The sequence below is a fragment of the Bos grunniens genome, chromosome 2 (assembly GCF_055505025.1).
Source record: "Bos grunniens cultivar Pamir isolate PY7600 chromosome 2, Bosgru_T2T1.0, whole genome shotgun sequence".
Taxonomy (NCBI): domain Eukaryota; kingdom Metazoa; phylum Chordata; class Mammalia; order Artiodactyla; family Bovidae; genus Bos; species Bos grunniens.
Window position 1 is genome coordinate 116,032,729 of NC_141166.1, and position 21,615 is coordinate 116,054,343.

Sequence of the window (21,615 nt, forward strand, 5' to 3'; positions counted from 1 at the left end):
GAAGTTCTAAAAAACATTTCGCTTAAGGTTCTATTTATATGAAGTCTAAAAGAGAACTGAGAAAAATACCATAAGCTCCCATTTAGCCAGACCCAAATAACCAGAATTCTTTGTAGTCATAGGCAATAATTCATGTTCCTATAGATGATCCTATGACTCTGCAGGATGAAAGTGCCTTCTGAAGCACAAAGCATTACAATTATGTACTGCTTGACTTAGTCTCACTATTAAAGTCATCGTATTATTTCCTTGAAACGTATGATCCAGGATTAAAAGTTTCATGTATGTGGCAATGTCTTTATTATTCAGAATATTAAATTAATCATAATATTTCATTATCCTCAATTTCTTTTAAAAAGGAATTTCCTCTTAGTTTAATGTGGAAATATGAGGACGTGTGGAGAAAAGGGAAGAAATCTTAACCTACATCACGTTATGAGTAAGACCTCTGTCCTCATTCTTGAGTTCATTGGTATTAATATTGCCTTAAAGTATGCTAAGAAACTTCATCTTATTTTTAGTTTTTCCTAATAAATTACGTATAATCAAACATTCAGATATTTTCTTAATATATTTTGATTCCATAAACACAAAATTTTAAATACCTATGCAATTATTTTAAATGATTAAAGTGCAACTCTTCAGATATTTTCTACAAGGAAAAGTACCCTCTGTAAATATAAGTTATTGTGCTAAGATATCATAAATATACACTGAACATTTATGGTACTTAATTTTATAAGTTAACAATTTAATGCCATTTACCAGGGCTTTTTTTTTTCTTACATAATTTAACTCATTTCTTCAGAGCTAGTTACGTCTATATTTTACATCATTTTAATAATTATATATTGTGCATGGTATGAATAACCACCTTAAAACCTCACTCCCTGAATCCAATTTAGAAGATAAATTGTTAACACAGAAAACTGTTTTTAGAGATTCCTATGGAAAAATTTTTAAATATTTTATGTATCCTTTGCTTTGAGTTTTTAAAATATTTGGAGCAGGCTAAATTGTTCCATTATTAACTATTAAAATTTTTGTATTTATATGCATAACATTAGAATATTTCTATTTTGACAGACACAAAGGAAAGGAAGCAAGGAAATGCACAATTACACCAGAAAGATACTGTGTCATCCAATACTCAAACACCGCAGGATATGCTAAGAGAGTCATTAAAACAGCATTCGGCTGTGTTCCATTGACATATGGTAGGCTTCCAAAATTAACAGAGTATTTTGCTGCCTACTGGCTTGTATCACAGTCTTGATAGTTTTGGGGGTTTTGTTTTTGGTTTTGGTTTTTGTAGAGGGGGGGGCATTTTAAATGTCTTTGTTTTGATAGGTACTTTTGAGAGCTTATGAATCATTAATCTCTTTAGATGTGTGATTCTGGTTAAGGAAACAAAGATCATATTTCTTCCGTTTTCTTTGCAATTCTCTCCTCTACTATGTGCCTCTCTCTCCTCCTGGTGCATTGGGGTAGCCTCTCTGTTCTCTTCCTCTGAGCCAAACTGCCATTTTTAAAATATATTTTAAAAACATATTCAGGAAGGTATAAACTTGTTTGGCTGTGGACTTCCCTGGAGGTCCAGTGGTTAGGGCTCTATGCTTCCCCTGCAAGGGGGCAGGGGTTTGATCCCTGGTTGGGGAACTAAGATTCTGAATGCCTTGCAATGCAGCCAAAACAAAAAGAAAATTTTTTAATTTATTCGGTTGTGATATCTGTTTCTCATGCCTGACTGAATAGGTTGTAAGTTCCCCTTGAACTTTCACATGCGCAGCAGCGTCTCCAATTTTGTTCAAGACGTATGGGGTTAGCTCTGCCTCCGCACACCCTTGACACCCACAATGTAACTGGAGTCACTCTTAACTTCAGCTTGGTAAAATATTCAGTTTATAGCCCAGAATGTGTTCACTTTATAAATTATATTTCAATAAAACTCCAAAACAAGGAGTGTATTTCTAAACCGTAAGGAAGAGCAAAGATCTACTCTCAAACTCCACATAGCCAGGTCACTCTGTAGCACTGTTTTCAAAATGAAATGAAGGTTTTCAGAGTCATATAAACTCAATCTCAATGTCCATGTATACGCTTTCTAAATAGTAATTAGGATATTCTGCGGCTTTGATAAAGGAGAAGGCCTCTTCCTCCAAATTTCCACCACCATCTGTGTCTGAAGCATCCATTGGCCATTTGTTATGCCAGTGTCAAATTTCTTTTTGAGAGTGTTACACGGAGATTTCTGAATGAGATGGCAGTATTACTTAGCTCCTGCTTAACCCCTGCTTACTCCCAGAGGGATCAAAGGGCAGTACCTATTTTGAGGTCAATTACTCTGTCTCTTTAGTTTAGAAAGATCTTAATTATGCAGTCTCCAAGACACAAAAGGTAAAGGAATTTTCCTGCACCCAAAATCACTGACACCACATGGTGAGAGATTCCAGCCCTGCCAAATTCTTCTTCAGTGGTGTAACACAACACAGCACAGGCAGGAATACCAGGCAAAGGATAGCTGGAGGGATATTCAGTTGAGTTCAGTTCAGTCGCTCAGTCGTGTCCGACTCTTTGCGACCCCATGAACCGTAGCATGCCAGGCCTCCCTGTCCATCACCAACTCCCGGAGTTCACTCAGACTCACGTCCATCGAGTCAGTGATGCCATCCAGCCATCTCATCCTCTGTCGTTCCCTTCTCCTCCTGCGAGGGATGTTAGTTGCCTTTAACTGATTTTCTGCCCCTGGAGCTAGGTGAAGATTCAGACTTAGCATGTTTAAGAATACACGTATTAGGTTTAGGTGGCCAGGATTCGAATTTCATACGTTGCTAGCTGTGTGACTTTGGACAAGTTAATTATACTCCTTTATCCTCTATGAGAGTTAATAACAGCATCTATTTCATAGAGCTTCAATGTGATGATGCATATAAAGTGTCTAGCCTGTGGTGAGCATTTGGTAAGTGTTAACTATTCATGCATTCATTCATTCAATAAACACTGAGCACCTCTACAAAGCATTTTATGGATGAGGAAACTGAGACATGGAAATCTTGGGCAGTCACCCCAAATTCCTATTGAAATAGGACTGGGACCCTGATGTCCTACTGTCTGTTTTCACCTCACCAGGGTGAGCTAGTCAGTCCTCGTAACGGGATATTAAAAATCCAACTTAGATTTGGGAAACAGCCAGGAAAGTCTCAAAAAATGAAATATTTCAAAGAAATGCCAAGTTCCTGTTTCAGTTTTATGAAACATGTAATGATTGCAAACTTGTCTAAAATGTTTTCATGAGCAGAACAAAATAAGACTGAGATATAAGTGTGATTTACAAAGAGAAAATGCCAACAGATCCTGAAGCCATACAAAAATCCGTCTTACTTTTGTTGTATGAGCTGAAAAATATGCCTTGTTGTCAAGTGAGGGCCTGGGATGTTTAGTTCTTGTGTGTATTGTCTTTATTTCTTCATATAATGAGATTCTTATAAATTTTAACCAATACTATATATAACATAAGAAATAATCAATAAGGACAAACAATGGGTGAAGGGAAGGAGGAGATGATTTGAACTGACAGTTTATTTTCTCAAATGAGTGCTTACTCCCAGAGATTACACAACAAAATGAAGTTATTATACTAATAGGTTAGCCCACATCCACCCTACCAAATGCTGACTTTAGATTCCCTATGGAACAAATACTACCTAAAGCTTTAATTTCCATATTACTACTACTGAATTGAAAATGTCAGGCCCTATAAACCCAAAATAAGTTAAGAATACATAAAAGGCTGGAATGAAATCAAATTAAATATAAATTTCTTCACATATTCTGATAGGAATCTAAACATACAATCAGATCAGATCAGATTAGATCAGATCAATCAGTCCTGTCCGACTCTTTGCGACCCCATGAACCGTAGCATGTCAGGCCTCCCTGTCCATCACCAACTCCCGGAGTTCACTCAGACTCACGTCCATCGAGTCAGTGATGCCATCCAGCCATCTCATCCTCTGTCATCCCCTTCTCCTCTTGCCCCCAATCCCTCCCAGCATCAGAGTCTTTTCCAATGAGTCAACACTTCACATGATGTGGCCAAAGTACTGGAGTTTCAGCTTTAGCATCATTCCTTCCAAAGAAATCCCAGGGCTGATCTCCTTCAGAATGGACTGGCTGGATCTCCTTGCAGTCCAAGGGAGTCTCAAGAGTCTTCTCCAATACCACAGTTCAAAAGCATCAATTCTTCTGTGCTCAGCCCTCTTTATAGTCCAACTCTCACATCCATACATGACCACTGGAAAAGCCATAGCCTTGACTAGATGGACCTTTGTTGACAAAGTAATATCTCTGCTTTTTAATATGCTATCTAGGTTGGTCATAACTTTCCTTCCAAGGAGTAAGCGTCTTTTAATTTCATGGCTGCAATCACCATCTGCAGTGATTTTGGAGCCCCCAAAAATAAAATCAGCCACTGTTTGCACTATTTCCCCATCTATTTGCCATGAAGTGATGGGTCCAGATGCCATGATCTTCGTTTCCTGAATGTTGAGTTTTAAGCCAACTTATTCACTCTCCTCTTTCACTTTCATCAAGAGGCTCTTTAGTTCTTCTTCACTTTCTGCCATAACGGTGGTGTCATCTGCATATGTGAGGTTATTGATATTTCTCCTGGCAATCTTGATTCCAGCTTGTGCTTCTTCCAGCCCAGCGTTTCTCATGATGTACTCTGCATATAAGTTAAATAAGCAGGGTGACAATACACAGCCTTGACGTACTCCTTTTCCTATTTGGAACCAGTCTGTCCTTCCATGTCCAGTTCTAACTGTTGTTTCCTGACCTGCATACAAATTTCTCAAGAAGCAGGTCAGGTGGTCTGGTATTCCCATCTCCTTCAGAATTTTCCACAGTTTATTGTGATCCACACAGTCAAAGGCTTTGGCATAGTCAATAAAGCAGAAATAGATGTTTTTCTGGAACTCTCTTGCTTTTTCGATGATCCAGCGAATGTTGGCAATTTGATCTCTGGTTCCTCTGCCTTTTCTAAAACCAGCTTGAACATCTGGAAGTTCACAGTTCACGTATTGCTGAAGAAGAATTTTGGCTTGGAGAATTTTGAGCATTACTTTGCTAGCGTGTGAGATGAGTGCAATTGTGCGGTAGTTTGAACCTTCTTTGGCATTGCCTTTCTTTGGGATTAAAATGAAAACTGACCTTTTCCAGTCCTGTGGCCACTGCTGAGTTTTCCAAATTTGCTGACATATTGAGTGCAGCACTTTCACAGCACCATCTTTTAGGATTTGAAATAGCTCAACTGGAATTCCAGTAAAATAAGCAGCCTCCAATTAAAATAAATTGATTAATTTTTTTTTAAGTGAAGACAAAACCAAGAAAAAGAGCGGGAAAAGATCAATCTTCAGGCAAAAAAGTTCAGACAGAAGGGAAAAGAGAAGCAAAAGGAAAACAGGTGGCAGTGTCCAACCAAGAGACTATAAGAAGACCCACTTGCAGGAAATGAAGAGACTAAAAATAAGGAGAGCCCAGCCTCTGATGAAGCAGAAGTGAAAGAAGCTAATTCTGATTAATATCACACACCCAGTCCTGTCAGGGGTCCCTTCTTGTACAATCAGAGGAATATTTTTATCAATTATTTTGTAAATGCAAGTGTTTTAGTAGCTCTAGAAACATTTTAAAAAAGGAGGGAATCCCACCTCCTCCCATTTTTTAAGTGTAAAATGCCTTTTTTAAAGAGGTGAAATCATTTGCTGGTTGTTTATTTTTTGGTACAACCAGAAAATAGTGGGATATTGAATATGAGAGGCTTTGATTGTCTTGGCTGTCAGCTTAACATTCCATAGATGGGGGGTAGCTTTTATATCCTATAACACAAAGCATACTAAATGGCAATTTGGAGTCAGTTGCACGTTTAATGTTTTGAACACTTCATATATTTTTTTTGGAACACTTTAAATTACTTCTCTTTCCGTATTGTTTTGGTAGAATTATTTCCTACAGCAAACCACTCACTCCTTGATCTTGGTTCTCCTGGCTAGAATTTTGTGCACTCTATAACATCTGGTCCTGGTAGTCTAGTTTTCCTAGTAACCTTGTTGATGTGCTGTGAATGATTGCAGCTTGAGTATGTAGTGTATATGATACTAAATTGTGAATCAGTGGGACTTATGATGTAACAGCATATCAATATTTGAAGATATTGGTACTTGATACCCTGTTAAGGAAATTTCACCTCCAAATTTTAAGCTAGAAAGTCACTGGAATAACTGTTAAGAGAAGAATCACAACTACATGATTTTTTAGATTTTTAGTATGTATGTGAAGAATTGTGTACAAATTGAAATGTCTGTGTACTGATCCTCAAAACAACCAATAAAAATCTCAATTATGGGGGAAAAAAAAAAACCTATGAGCCTGAGATCCTGCGGTTATATAAAGTAGGGGTCCTTTCTGCACTGGGAAGAACAGGATACTTACCTTCTCTAGACTCAATACAAGTGTACTTGAGACCCACCCATAAATTGCATACTTTTTAAAGAGCTAATTTACTTAAATTACTAAAATTATCTCTTCTATTAGGAATCATTTTTCTCTATATGAAGTAATCAGATGATAGTAAAGAATTTTGCAAGTAATCAGAAATAGTGAGTGACCCTCCAAATCAAGCTTGAGAGGACATATTGTCTTCATTTTCAAAGAGGACCTATCAAACTGATGGTGATTATGTTCTAAGATTGAGAGGACTGTCTCTACCAATAAGAATTTTTTCTAAACAGTGTTCTCCTGTAAATATGGTGTCTTGGCTTATTGCAGGCAGCTTGATGCAAGAAAAACATGAGCTTTGGTATCTCCCAGGCTATGGAACCACATGCAGAATGCGGAGCATCAGTTTCCTCATTTGTAAAACAGGAAGTAGGAGAAAGTGATGCTTACTTACATGTTTGCCTATGAAAATCAAATAAATATAGTCTATACCCATTACAAAGAATGAAATAATGCCATTTGTAGCAACATGGATGGACCTAAAGATTATCATGTTAAGCAAAGTAAGTCAGAAAGAGAAAGACAAATACCATATGATATCACTTCTATGTGGAATTTAAAATACAACACAAATGAACTTATCTACAAAGCAGAAACTGACTCACAGACATAGAGAACCACCCTTGTGGTTGCCAAGGGTGAGAGTAGAGAGGGAAGGGAAGGACTGAGAGTTTGGGATTAGCAGATAAGCTATTATATGTGGGATGGATAAACAACTAGGTCCTACTGAATAGCACAGGGAACTATATTCCGTATCTTGTGATAAACCACAATGGAAAAGAATATGGGAAAAGAATATAAGACTCAGTCACTTTGCTGTACAGCAGAAATTAAACACATTGTAAATCAACTATATTTCAATAAAATTATTTTTGAAAAATGCTGTTTAACCACTCAGTTGTGTCCAACTCTTTGTGACCCCATGGACTGTAGCCCACCAGGCTGCTCAGTCCATGGGGATTCTCCAGGCAAGAATACTGGAGTGGGTTGCCATGCCCTCCTCCAGGGGATCTTCCCAACCCAGGGGTTGAACCCAGGTGTCCCACATTGCAGGCAGATTCTTTACCATCTGAGCCACCAGGGAAGCCCAAGAATGCTGCAGTACATAGCCTATCCCTTCTCCGGGGGATCTTCCTGACCTAGGAATCAAACGGGGGTCTCCTGCAGGTGGGTTTTTTTACCAGCTGAGCTCCCAGGGAAGCCCAGTGAGTCTCATATAAAACAACCAGCCCTGCATTTGGCATATAAAAGACACACACTACAAATGCTCAGTGCCTTTTCTCCTCACCCCACCACTCCCCCTTTGCTGTATATTTTGTATTATGGATTTAGCCACTGTTTGCAGATCTATTGCTATACACAACTCTTTGACTAAGACTTTGATCCAGAAAACCATATTCCTCGTTCCTTTGCATCTGGCTGAGATGTGAACTTCTCTATGTCTTATCTTCTTGCCCTTCTGCCTCAAAACTCCAAGACTTTTCTTCAGGCCCTCTTCAGCTCCTATCATAACTGTGTTTGTGTGTTTGCTGATGCTGTTTTTAATCTTATTATAATAATGGTCATTAAGCTGAAGTTATTTCTCTGTCCCAGTGAGTAAATGACACATGGGAATACTTCTAGGCAACAAATTGCCTTGTACTTAGACATTTTCTATATCCTAATTCTTGATCAATTCATCTTCCTTCTTAAAAACAATACTTTGTTCAAGCTAGAAGAGAAGTCAGAGGACATCCCCCAAGAGAGGCTGGTCAGCCAGTTAACAAGAGAGCCAAAACTGAAACCCAAGTCCCCTGCCTCATCCCATCATTATAAAGCGGATTGGCTAAATGATTTTAAAAAGCAAGTAACTGTGCTCTTTATCATAATTAAAGATCTCTAAAATGTATAAAACTCCCATGGTGAAGATTTTTATGGGTGACAGCACTTCAAGACCTCAGGAGAAAAGAAGTCATATTAATCCAAAGTTGTAGCAGCATTCGTTACTATTGTTATAGCTACTCAAACAATTGAGTTCTTTTAGTTCATTTTAATACTGTCTCTATTGGATTAAAGATGGTCACACATTTTTGCTAGCCCTCCCCTGGAATCTGGGCTGACCTTGCTGGCCTACCTGATCTATGAAATAGAGTAGAAGTAAAGTCCTAGGCCTTCTGAAGCTAAGTCATAAGTCTTGCAGCTTCTACCTTGGTCTCTTGGAATCCTCTTTCTGAATACCATGAGCTTGGCACGTAAGAAGTCCAAATATACAACTTAAAAACAAAATAATTCAATTTAAAAGTGGGTAAAAACAACTGGTGCACTGCAGGAGGCTAGTGAAGTGTAACTGTTTGGTTTGTTGGAATATACTGATCTGTGTGCCATTCTCACTAAGAGAGTCACCATCATGTCCAAAGACATCCAGTTGGCTCTTTAGATGGATGGGGTTGGGGTAGGGGGAGAGCTTTAAGTGAAAACAGTTTTTATGGTGTCTTGTAGTGAATTCTGTAACATACTTTGGCTTAGCTTGTGGCTCCTTTTGGTAAGAAATTATCTATAGTATGTTGCATTTGTATTTAAGTCATTCCATCTTTCACTCAGGATGAATGCAACAAGAGCTTGTTCACAGACTTTAGTGATGTGAGCACTGTTTCTCAGGAGTGACAAGTTGCTGATATGCAGAAGGGATGGGTGATGTTTCCTGCTTCTCATGATGCATGTTTCTGTATGTTAATGAGTTGTTGGGTAGCTATTATGGTACTAGAATGATAAACATGTACAAGGTCCTTCTGCAGTAAAACTGGTTATAACTTTTGATTCAAGTGTTAAAAGTTGGGGCTATGAAGTCTGACCACACATCACTGTGATAGAATGTGGGCTTTTTCAAGGGGTGAAGATACAAGTCTTAACCACAGTGTAACTTACGGTTTCCTTTAAAAAAAAAAAAAGAAAAGGCAAACTTGGCAGCTATAGAATACACTGTGTACATTTATAATAGCTATTTTATATATTGTAGTGTCAAAATCTTTAAATTAAATATTTCACATTGAAAAAATAAAAGTGGGCAAAGTACTTAAATACACATTTCTCCAAGGAAGATATACAAATGGCCAATAAGTATATCAAAAGATGTTCAACATCACTAGTCACTGGGAAAATGTATATCAAAACCACAACGAAACACCACTTTGCACCCATTAGAATAATTCTTGGGTTTTTTTTAAAGCAGAAAATAAAATGTTGGTGAAACTGTGTAGAAATTAGAACACTCACGCACTGCTTACAGAAATGTAAAATTGGTGCAGCTGTTATGAAGAACAGTTTGATGGCTCCTCAAAAAACTAAGCATAGAATTACCAAATTCTGTCACCCAGAAACAGATAAACTGTTTCAGAGCATGCTTCCCCTACTTGCTATCCACCTGATGGTTCTAATGACGGACCTACAAGAGTGGCATCAGTAAAAATACCACTCAGTCAAGTTTTAGGAGGTTTGGAGAAGCATTTGGTGGGTGTGCAATGCTGGTCCCCCTCACCTAGGGCAGAGACCACAACAATCTGCCTTCTACATTGTATCCTAAGGTTGCCGATAAACATCCTTTACAAACAAAGGCCAATTCAGTCATAAATTTAAAAGGTTACAGACTGCATTTTGTTTTCATTTGAAATTTAGTTACTTTTATTAAGTCCCACGGGAGGAGTAAATGTCTTAAAAAGTAAGATTACTCCCTTTACTAAAACGTCAATGAGCAAAGTGATACTACTTTTCCACATAAAATATTACTATTTGAGAAGCAGAATGATGAAAGCTGCTTTCTAATAACTTGTCCTAAAATTGAAAGGTGAGCAGGCTTAGCTGTACCCTGCTGAACTGGGGCCTGCTCCTCACTCTTCAACGGAGAGGGTGTCTGTTTGAGGCAAAAATGACTAGTACTACTCATATGCTATGAATAGGATGTTATAACAGATGCCAGGGGGCTGAGGCCTTTGTTCGTGTCCACCCACCATATAACATGAACAAGATGTGTGACTTCTCTGGAAGCCAGTTTCACCATCCGCAAAAATCAGCGCTCTGGAATCCGCAATCTAGGACAAGATACTTGAAATCTTGATATCCAGGCTACACCCCAGGTCAATTACATGAGAATCTTTGTGGGTAGGACTCAGTCCCCCAGAGTTTTTAAAATTCCCCCATACTTTTCATTAAGGCTGAGAACCACTGAAACAGAGGAATAAGACCTGGAGAAATCCTAAAAATTCCCTCCAGCTCTAAACATTTTATACTTTAGCTATTTTATCAGTGCCCTAGAAGAAGCTTGTCCTCTTTTCATGCTATGGCTCTTGGTCTCAAGAAGCATCTGAAGCATGCAGCAGCTGAAGCATCTTAGCACTGTACTAAGCACAATATTCATGAGTTCCGGGACTTCTATTCACACAAGTAAACTGCCTCGGAACATTCAAGGACCATAACGTGACAGGTCATTTGGATTTGTTCCATGTGGTCCTGCGTTAGAACTAGGATCAACGAGTGGAAGCCATAAAAATACAGACCTCGACTCAACCAAAGGAATAGCCACTAAAGAGGCTATGCTAAATGGATTGAATGACTTCTGGACAAAGTAAGTTTTCCACTTTTCAACATTTCAACACTTTCCTTTGTAGATTTTTACTCCCAAACTACTTAGAGATTAAGAACAAGGGGCAAAGATAGAATTTAAAGAATTCTGATTCTTTTGTTGTTGTTCAGTTGCTAAGTCATATCCGACTCTTTGTGACCCCATGGACTGCAGCACACCAGGCTTCCTTGTCCTTCACCATCAGTTGCTCAAATTCATGTCTATTGAGCTGGTGATACCTTCAACCTTCTCATCCTCTGTCATCTGATTCCTTAAGAGTTTGTTATTCCGCTCACTTACAGATAAGTCTCTATTTCCTACAAAATCATCAGGCAAAAAAAACATGAGAGAGAAGCTCTTCACTCAGATAAAATATAAGCTTCAACAAGTCAAGCACGTTGAGTTCAAATGGGATATGCAAAAGTTAGTAAGGTATACTTCACAAAACTCTGAGACAAAGTGATACTTGAAGCTTCTGCTCCAAGCTCAGTCTCCTCTTCTGCTTGTAGAGCTAGACTGGTGCCCAGAGTGCCAGTTCCAGCTAGCAGTCACTTGCCCAGGTGGGTTCTTGTCCCTTGCCATCCATCTAGGGAGCCCACCTACCCATGTGCTTTTGACTCTGAGCCTCTTGCTTTGACAGATGGTTTTAATTTCGATTTACAAATAATTTTCTCTCTGGGTACTATATCAGTCCGTAACTTATGTTTAACATTTTAGGTAATAGGCTGCCATTCATCATCTTAAGCAATTTACAGATTTAAAATTATACTGTATATATGCATGTATCTATAAGGAAAAACATGTGTGTTCTAACACAAATAACTTCCTGTTTCATGATTTTCTCATACAACATCCTGAAAGAGGAAGCCTCCAGTGAACTGAGGATTCCCCATACTCTTAGCACCATTACACCACACTTGAAGGACTGCACAACTCTATAACTTGTAGAAATGATGAAAGGCCTCCAAGTGCTAGGTGGGTAGTGGAACTAGCACCTGGATTACCTGGAATTGCTCACCTAAATCTAAGTATCTGTAATTTTCTGATGATTAACTTGAGTTGAAATCAGCCTTGAATATTAAAAAAATTAAAAAAAAAAAAGAAATCATCCTTGAAATGGGGATATTTCCTATATCTGTCTTTCAGTCACAAGTTATAAATCATCATGTTAGCTCACTGAGATCAGTGAGAACCAGGGAATGAATGGGAGGATCAGAACCCAAATGAGGTCATTGATTGATATTTGGTTGCAGTAAAGATCACAGAAATGGTTCTACGCCCAGGAAATTCATATCCTAGGGGAAACATAGCCACTCCAGGCTACTTTAGAACAATATGGCAAATAAAGTGATTTTAAAAAAAGATGTGTTCAAGGTGTCATGGGACCACAAAGGGCACCCTTTGGGTTGTCCTTAATGTGGGTTAAGTTGCAGAGTCTGGAAATCAGATGGAAGAGTTGATTACTAAAGTAGATCCTAAGTGGATCTTAAGGGAATTCCCTGGGGGTCCAGTGGTTAGTACTCAATGCTCTCACAGCCAAGGCCCCAGGTTCAATCCCTGGTCAAGAAACAAAGATCCCGCGAGCCACAAGCCACGGCCAAAAAATAAAATAAATAAAATGGATCTTAAAAGTAGGACTTCTATTGGCATGTAAAGAGAGATATCAGCATTTTGGCATTGAGTTGTGTTGTGTATGGAGGGGAAATTCTACTTTGGGAACAGAGCCATCAAGTCAAGCGTGAGTGAGAGATGGGGCTGGAGAAGACATGAGGGGCCAGATCACAAAAGGCTTAAATACCTCATTAGGGCATCTGGGCTTTACCTTGTTGGCAGGTGAGAGCCGTTGTTGAGTCTTAAGCAGGAGAATGACATAGTCAGATATGCCTTTCAGATAACTCTGGCATGACTTTGTAGAAAATTGATTTCAAGAGACAAGACAAGGGGCAGGCAGTAGTCAGGAGACTCTTGTATTAATCCAGAGAGGAGATGATTAGGGTCTGAACCTGAGTGTTAGTAGTTAGGGGAAAAAATAAAGTTGAGAAATACTACATGGTGAAATTGGAACGCTCACAAGATGGTTAGGCATGGGGAGTGTCCAATAAGGGTGGATTAGGAACAATCAATTTCCATGCATCTACCTACCATCACTTTCTAAGAGAGGTCTTTCTTGGCCACCCCCATAAAAACTACAACATCGTTCTTCCTAACATTCCCTATCCTCTTTCTCTATAGCTTTTTGACACATCATACAATTCTATTACCATCTATCTCCCCCCATTATTTTATATGAGGGTTTTAAGGGCAGAGATCTTGTCTCTTTGTTCACTGCTGCATCACCAACACCTGGAGCAGTCACTGGAACCCACTGTGGGTTCAGTAAGCATCTGCAGAATGAATGAATGCACAAGGGTAGCACTGAGAAGCTGAGAAAAAGAATGTAGGAAAAGGAACAAACTTAGAAAAGAAAATGTTGAGTTCAGTCTGGGAATTTCTGGACCACTCCAGGGAAGGCTCTGTAGAAAACATAAAGCTCTACAGAGTCTCAGAGTGTTAGATCTGACAGATGCCCCAGAAGACTTCTATACAGTTCCTTCATGTAGGGAAGAAAGAAACTGAGGTCCAAAGAAGAGAAGGGCCTTGTCCATGGCAACACTAACACTAGCCAGATACTGAGCCCAATGCCCAGCCTCCTGCTCCCAGCTCCCAGGCCTTTAGTGTTGTGCCTCACATTGTCTGGTTTCTGCTGATCAGAGAGATGCCTAAAAATCACTTGTCTTTGACCTTCAGCCAGAGCTTAACCAAACAGTTAAATGACTGTTTCTTTAGGGCCTATATGACCAGTTGTTTCGAGAAAGAAAACTTTGAGCCTGAACCAAATATAGAAAGATCTCGTCATGGAGGGCTCATCTCCCCAGGGATCCTACCAGGCTGAAGCTGCCTTAGCAGCTGTGCTAAAACAACAGACAGCTTTGCCTCTATGCCTCACACCAGGCAAGAGGTTGCCTGAACCACTTTTATTTAATATTTTTAAATAGAAGCATAATTTACACACAGTGAAATGTACAGATATTAAGTGCACAGGTCATGAATTTTGACAAACATATACACCCCTGTAACCACCACACCAGTAAAGATCTCTCCTGCCCTACTCATTCAAAACCCCTTCCCAGAGGCAACAATTTTCCTGATTTCTAGCACTACTTCATAGAAAAAATGCACTATAGATTCTTCTATAGCACTATAGACTTTTACTTGGTCTTTTAGCATCATGTCTGTGAGATTCAGCCATGTGACTGCTTTTATCAGTAGTATTTTCCTACATATTGCTGGGTAGTATTCCATTATACAAATATACCACACATTGTTTATCCATTCTATTAATACATATTTGGGTCATTTCTAATTTCTGGCTCTCATGAATAAAGCTACTAAAAACTTCTTGTTTAAATCTGCTTATGGACCTATGTTTTCATTTCTTTTAGGTGAATATCTGGAAATAAGATAGCTGGGTCATAGGGCAGGTATATGTTTAACTTTATACAGAACTGCCAGATAGTATTTCCCAATATGATTTTACATTCCCACCAGCAATGTATAAGATTTCATTTCCAATTACTTCATATCTCCACCAATATGGGTATTGCCAAGTGTTTTCATTTTACCCACAAGAAAAGTCAAACAAACACAATACTTTTTCAGTCTCTGCTAACACTTTGGAATATTCTATTATTATGGGGAATTTTATACATTCACTAAAGCATTAAAAGTACCCATTCCTCAGCTTCAGTAATTATCAACTCATGGCAAATCTGATTTCATCTCTGCACACACCCATCCCCTCCTGCCATATTATTTTGAAGCAAATTCCAGATATCATGTTACTTCATCCATAAGTATTTATTATATATCTCTAAAACATAGGGACTCTTTTTGAACCTAAAACGCTTCCCTGGTGGCTCAGATGTTAAAGAATCTACCCGCAATGCAGGAGACCTGGGTTCAATCCCTGGGTTGGGAGGATTCCCCTGGAGGGGGTCATGACAACCCACTTCAGTATTCTTGCCTGGAGAAGCCCATGGACAGAGCAGCCTGGCAGGTTACAGTCCATGGGGTCCCAAAGAGTCAGACACGACTGAGCGACTAAGCACAGCACAGCACAGAATGCTATTACATTTATTTTTAAAACAGTAGCACTTTAATATCATTAAATATTCGGTTAATGTTGTTGCTCAGTTGCGAAGTCGTATCTGACTCTTTGCAACCCTATGGACTGCCGCAAGCCTGACTTCCCTGTCCTTCACTCAATGTGCAAATTTCTAATTGTCTCAACAACGTCATAAATTTTTTGTCTTTTCAAACCACAATCCAAATAAATATACATATTACAACCAGCTAATATGTCTTTTGAGTATCTTTTAATTCAAAGGTTCCTCCTCCTTTTCTTCTTTTCTCTGCAATGTTTTTGTTAAATAAATTGGATTGTTTGTCCTCTCAATTTTCCCACAGACTGGACTTTGTAGGTGCATTATTTAACATATTCCTCTGTCCTTTCTATTTTCTGTAAATTATTCTTTGGATCTGGGAGCTTAATCATATTCCATTCCAATTTTTTTTTTTTTTTTTTTAGCAAAACCACCTCATATTTGAATTGTGTCCTTCCATCAGGAGGCACAGAATGTCTGCTGTCTCTCAACACTGTTGAGGCTCAATGCCTAGATTGTTCATCCATTTGTAGATGCAAAATGGTGACATTCCAATTCTATTGTGTCTTCATATATGTGTTCAGATACTTGTATAAAAAGAAACTTTTTCATCTACGTTTGGTTAGTCCATGGTACAATTAATATTAGAAAGCAGAATAAATCATTTCACTTTATTTACCAATTTTTAAAATAATGAATTCTCTAGCATTCTTCAATGATAACCAGTTTGAGACTTTTTCTGTATCATTAGGATGAACTCATATATTTAAACATATGTGCTGTGTTTCAATTCATCACACTTATCATTTTTGATGATAATTTTTTTCTGCCAATCAAATTACCTAGTCCACTGACAAATAGCTTTGAAAAGTATTTTTATGCTTCAAATGGTTTTTATTTTCAATTTCATACATGGCTGTCTTTCTAATTCAAGTAATTACACAGTATATGGCACTGCCCTCATTAGTAGCTACACAGAGCACGCACTCTGTCCTGGCCTCTTGTTTAAGCTTGTTGAGGAGAGTTCTCCTGTCATGGATTTAGTTGTGCTATCCTGCAGTGCAGCAGAGACATCCAGAAGACTCCTAGAACTTGGGCAGCAAAGCAGAGAGGTGTTGACTACGGCCCTGAACCTGACTACTTGGGTTCAAATCCTGGCCTACCTGTCAAGCTCGGTGAAGTTACTTTACCTCCTTCTGCTTCATTTTCCATACCTGTATAACAGATAGTAGTAGCAGTACCTCAAAGAAATGTTATGACGATGAATGAGCTAATAGATTCAAAACACCATTTGCCTGGCATTCAGTGAGCATGCATTAAATATACAAACTTATTACTGCTGTCAGCATTCAAGCTGATTCTGGGTTTCCTTTAGAATTCCCAGTCCTTCCCATGAGTGGAGATTTCAGATGCAGATGTCTGAAAGACCCCTTGAACTCCACTCTCTACTGAGGAGAAAATGCATCAGTTAGTAAGAGGCAGTTGAACAATGACATGTACCAACCTTCGTAAGACATGAGAGGGATAAGTTATGCTCTCACTGTACAATCATTATTTGTTTTATCATCTTAACTCATTTTTTCTGGGGCCTCTTATGGGCCAATTAGAAATATCTATTTTGATAAAGACTTTAACTTCAGAGAACACTTTCGCCCATATTACATCACTTGGTCCACTCAACAGTCCTGGACAGAGGCAGAGTTTATTATCCCTATTGACAACCAAGGGAGCTGGCAGTGACTTGTCCAAGGTCACAGAGTCAATTACAAACACAGCAGGAACCAACAGCTATATTTTATGCTCTTTTACAGTAGCTTGAGGCCAGTGTGGCCTCCTCTTCTCATCATTTGATTTATTAGTTCAATAACTATCTATTTAAACATTTATTTATTTATCAGGCACTGTTCTAGAACTAGCATGTTGTTGATATAGCAGCAGATACAGCAGTAAAGAGGAAAAAAACACTTGCCTTTTTAGAGTTTACTTTCTAGTGAGAGGAAACCCAAAACAAACAAATAAAAACATAGCATGCCAGATACTGATCAGTGCTATGGAAAAACAGAAAGCAAAGAAAAATAATGAGTGTAATAGAGTAATAGGGAGGGGTTACAGCTTAACTGACTGGTTAGGAAAGGCCTGACTGAGAAGGTAGCCTTTGAGTCAAGTGAGGGAGATAAGGAAGGGGCCTTGTAAATATTTGGAGAAGACACTACCGGGCAAAGAGAAGTGGCAAGGGCAAAGGCCCTAATTGGGTGGCAGATCTGGCATGTTCTTGGAACAGCCTGGAGGTAACTAGCTGCAGTAGAGGCAGCAAGAAAGAAACTGGTGTCGAGATCAAATTGTTTAGGGCTCTGTAAGTAATTGTAAGTCCATTAACTTTTATTCTGAGTTAGATGGGATGCCACTGAAGGATTATTACATAAGCCTTAGTAGGAAGAAAGATCAATATAACACATGATAATCCAGCAATTCCAATCCTAGGTGTTATGCTCACCAGAAAAGCACAGCTATGTGCACCAACAAACACGTACAAGAATGTTCATAGCAACAATATTCAAAATAGCCCAAACTGGATATATAGCTTAAATGTCAAACAAGAGAACAGATAAATACACTTTCTCTATGGGTGCTATATTTCAACGATGTTTATTAAAAAATAATAATAATAGCTGGTGACTCCAGCCATGAAATTAAAAGATGCTTACTCCTTGGAAGGAAAGTTATGACCAACCTAGATAGCATATTCAAAAGCAGAAACATTACTTTGCCAACAAAGGTCTGTCTAGTCAAGGCTATGGTTTTTCCAGTGGTCATGTATGGATGTGAGAGTTGGACTGTGAAGAAAGCTGAGCACTGAAGAATTGATGATTTTGAATTGTGGTGTTGGAGAAGACTCTTGAGAGTCCCTTGGACTGCAAGGACATCCAACCAGTCCATTCTAAAGGAGATCAGCCCTGGGTGTTCTTTGGAAGGAATGATGCTAAAGCTGAAACTCCAGTACTTTGGCCACCTCACACGAAGAGTTGACTCATTGGAAAAGACTCTGATGCTGGGAGGGAGTGGGGGCAGGAGGAAAAGGGGACGACAGAGGATGAGATGGCTGGATGGCATCACTGACTCGATGGACGTGAGTCTGAGTGAACTCCGGGAGTTAGTGATGGACAGGGAGGCCTGGCGTGCTGTGATTCATGGGGTCGCAAAGAGTCGGACACAACTGAGCGACTGAACTGAACTGAACTGAATAATCATAGCATGAACAAATGAAAGGTCTGTGATATCTACCCATGCTCAATGATCGATCACCTACTATTTCAAGGCACTGTTAGCCACTCTCAATTTAATTATTGTATAAACTTTCTATTTTTGTAAGCATATCCTTGGGGAAGAGGTCTTAGTTCTGTTGATAAAGTGGTAGCAAGTTCATTGTCCTGAGAGCAGAGATCTAATGCTAAGCCCATCCACCCACCTGTAGTCCAGTAATCAGGTGAAGATGACAGAAGGCCTTTAAGATAAACACCTCTTCTTAAGAGCTAAGATCTGAAAACCTACTCATGCTCTTAACAAATACTTTCAATGAAGCACACCTCAATGGAGTGTCTTTATCAGAAAATATAATCAAGAATAGATCATAAATAGCTATAATGAAATGTAATGTAATTATATACTTAATGTAAGTTTTTAAAAATTCTAGTTAATTGAGAGTAGGCTAACTTACCAAAAGATTTCACCTTTCCTCAACTGACTTAAAGTCAAATCATTTTGCCTATTAATAGACCAGCCATCTATCTGGCATTTAAGTTCCATCTTCTAGGAGACAGGCTGACAAAGTTTCTTTTATTTAAACTAAGGGATATATAGAGCAGGTCATTAAAACCATATCCTTTAAGTCAGACTATATTAAAGCCAAATTACCTTAAATATGGCATGTTTTAGTGTTATGTTCTACAGCTTTCTTTAATGTATTATATGTGAATACTTGTAGAGGCTCATAAAATGTGCATTACAAAGGCAGGAAAATTTTATCCCTAAACCAAAAATAAGGTCATGATAGAACCAAAACTCAGATAGGTAGGGGAAAAAACAGAAATGACTTTGGAAAATACTCAGGGAAATGAGAAACTCAGAGCTTAAAGCAAACTATAAACCACAGCTTTCTAATTCTGAGATGATAGTGGAGAACATCTGTTTACCTGTAAATACACTGCCACTTATGTGAGCGAGTACATTTAACAGAACAACGCATTAAGATCATTGAAGGATGACATGTTTTGTTTGCAGTAATGTATGACTGTACAGCCTTTCCAACCAGCACTCATGTCCAACATAACCGAGGAGCCTGGTGCGCCCCTCCCATTACATCCAATTCTCACTGTTCAAAGTCTGTGTCTGGCAAAGAAAACAAAGCTGCCCTGGATGTCCATGTTGTGAGTTCCAGGACCACAGAGCAAATAGAAGATTCTCCTTGGAGATATTTTATGCTGAGGAGCCACAGAATCTAAAACCAGGAAAACTAATAGTCTAATGGCTTTGAGTTTTTATAGTTATTTCAATCATCATTTTAAAAAGACAGAGCCAGAGAGAACTTTCCCAAACACCTTGACTAATAAATTGTCAGTGTTTAAACAACAATTACATTATGAAATGGAAATTAGCTGTTATGATCAAGCCATATGGCTAATATAATTGATGGGTTCATATTTTTAAGAGGATGGAGAGCACAACCCAAAGAATAACTAAATAGATTTTACAAAGTTAACTAGAGATGATAAATTCTATTTTGTTGGACAGGTTGGGGTTTTTATATGAAGACTAGAGAAAGAAAAATCTTTGTTACCTCTGATTTTTAATAGAAACCATGAATTTAAAAATTTAATAATTTGATTAATTTCAAAACCCCTCACACAAAAGGAAAATTTGCACATATATATGCAAAATAGATAGGCTTCCCAGGTGGTGCTAGTGGTAAAGAACCCACCTGCCAATGTAAGAGACAGAAGAGACTCAGGTTCAGTCCCTGGGTTGAGAAGATCCACTGGAGGAGGGCATGGCAACCCATTCCACTATTATTACCTGGAGAATCCCCAAGGACAGAGGAGCCCGTCGAGCCACAGTCCATGGGGTCGCAAAGAGTTGGACACAACTGAAGCGACTTAGCATGAACACACATGCAAAATAGATACACATTTATGTGGAGAAAAGAGACATAAAATGAGAAGCAATACAAATATTCACTTTGATAGTTGAAAGCATGAGAAAAAAAAATAGTTTTGGATTTTCTCCCTGTTTTAAAAGTACACTTCAGCATATCTGGAGTAATTCTGCAGTTTTATCATGTATGACTATGTTTTATCTTCAGCCTTCCTCTAAAACATGACAATTTCCTGCATTGATACTTGAGAAACTAAGATGTGTTTGCAGAAAAATATCCCCAGGCTCGATGGGGACCCGTCTTGAGTTTTAAAGTCGCAAACTGGGCACAGTTGTCCCTTTGCATCTGAGTGTCCTGAACCCCCCTCTGAAACTGGATTGAATTTTTACTCCTGTTGATCTCTCAACCTGAGCAAAAATAAGCCCTAATCAATCAGTATTGGAAATGTATGTTGTGGGGTTTCTCCTCTTTGTTTAGGTTTTACTGAGGGGGGGTTATTATTGCAGTTATTGCTTTCAGTGAATTGTTGGCTCTGTCTTCCTGGAGTGCCAGTATGAAACGCTTCACATAATTTCCTTTAATTTCCACAAAGATCCTCTAAAGAAGCATTATTATCATCATCCCCATTTTACAGGTCAGGAAACTAAGAATCAGAGTGTAGTGAATTTGCCATTGTAGAGTAACAGAGACCAGAAGACAGATTACTTCAAAGCCCACATTATTTTCACTGAGCCATTTGCAAAGAGAAATCTATCCATTGCTTTTCTGTGCCCTTTGAAATGAGTTTCTGGACGGTGGGAGCGGCAAATGTTGCCTTAACTTTTCAGACAGGCAGGGGAATAGAGTGGGAAGGAGGTGTTTCACAACAAACAGGGAGAAAAGCACACAACAGGACAGAAAGGCACAAAAACAGAAGTGGAAAGGAATTTTTCTCAAATCGGTTCAGTCAAAGCAGTCCTGGCATTATTAAGCCCACCGGCCTACATTTGAGCACCCACTCCTCTGCAGCATTTCATATTCACAGATCCTGAGTCCACTGAGTCTCATCGTGCCTGTGTGTTAGCGTAGGAGACACAGGATCTTGAGTTTACCCTGATTGTGTGCTTAAAGGGAAA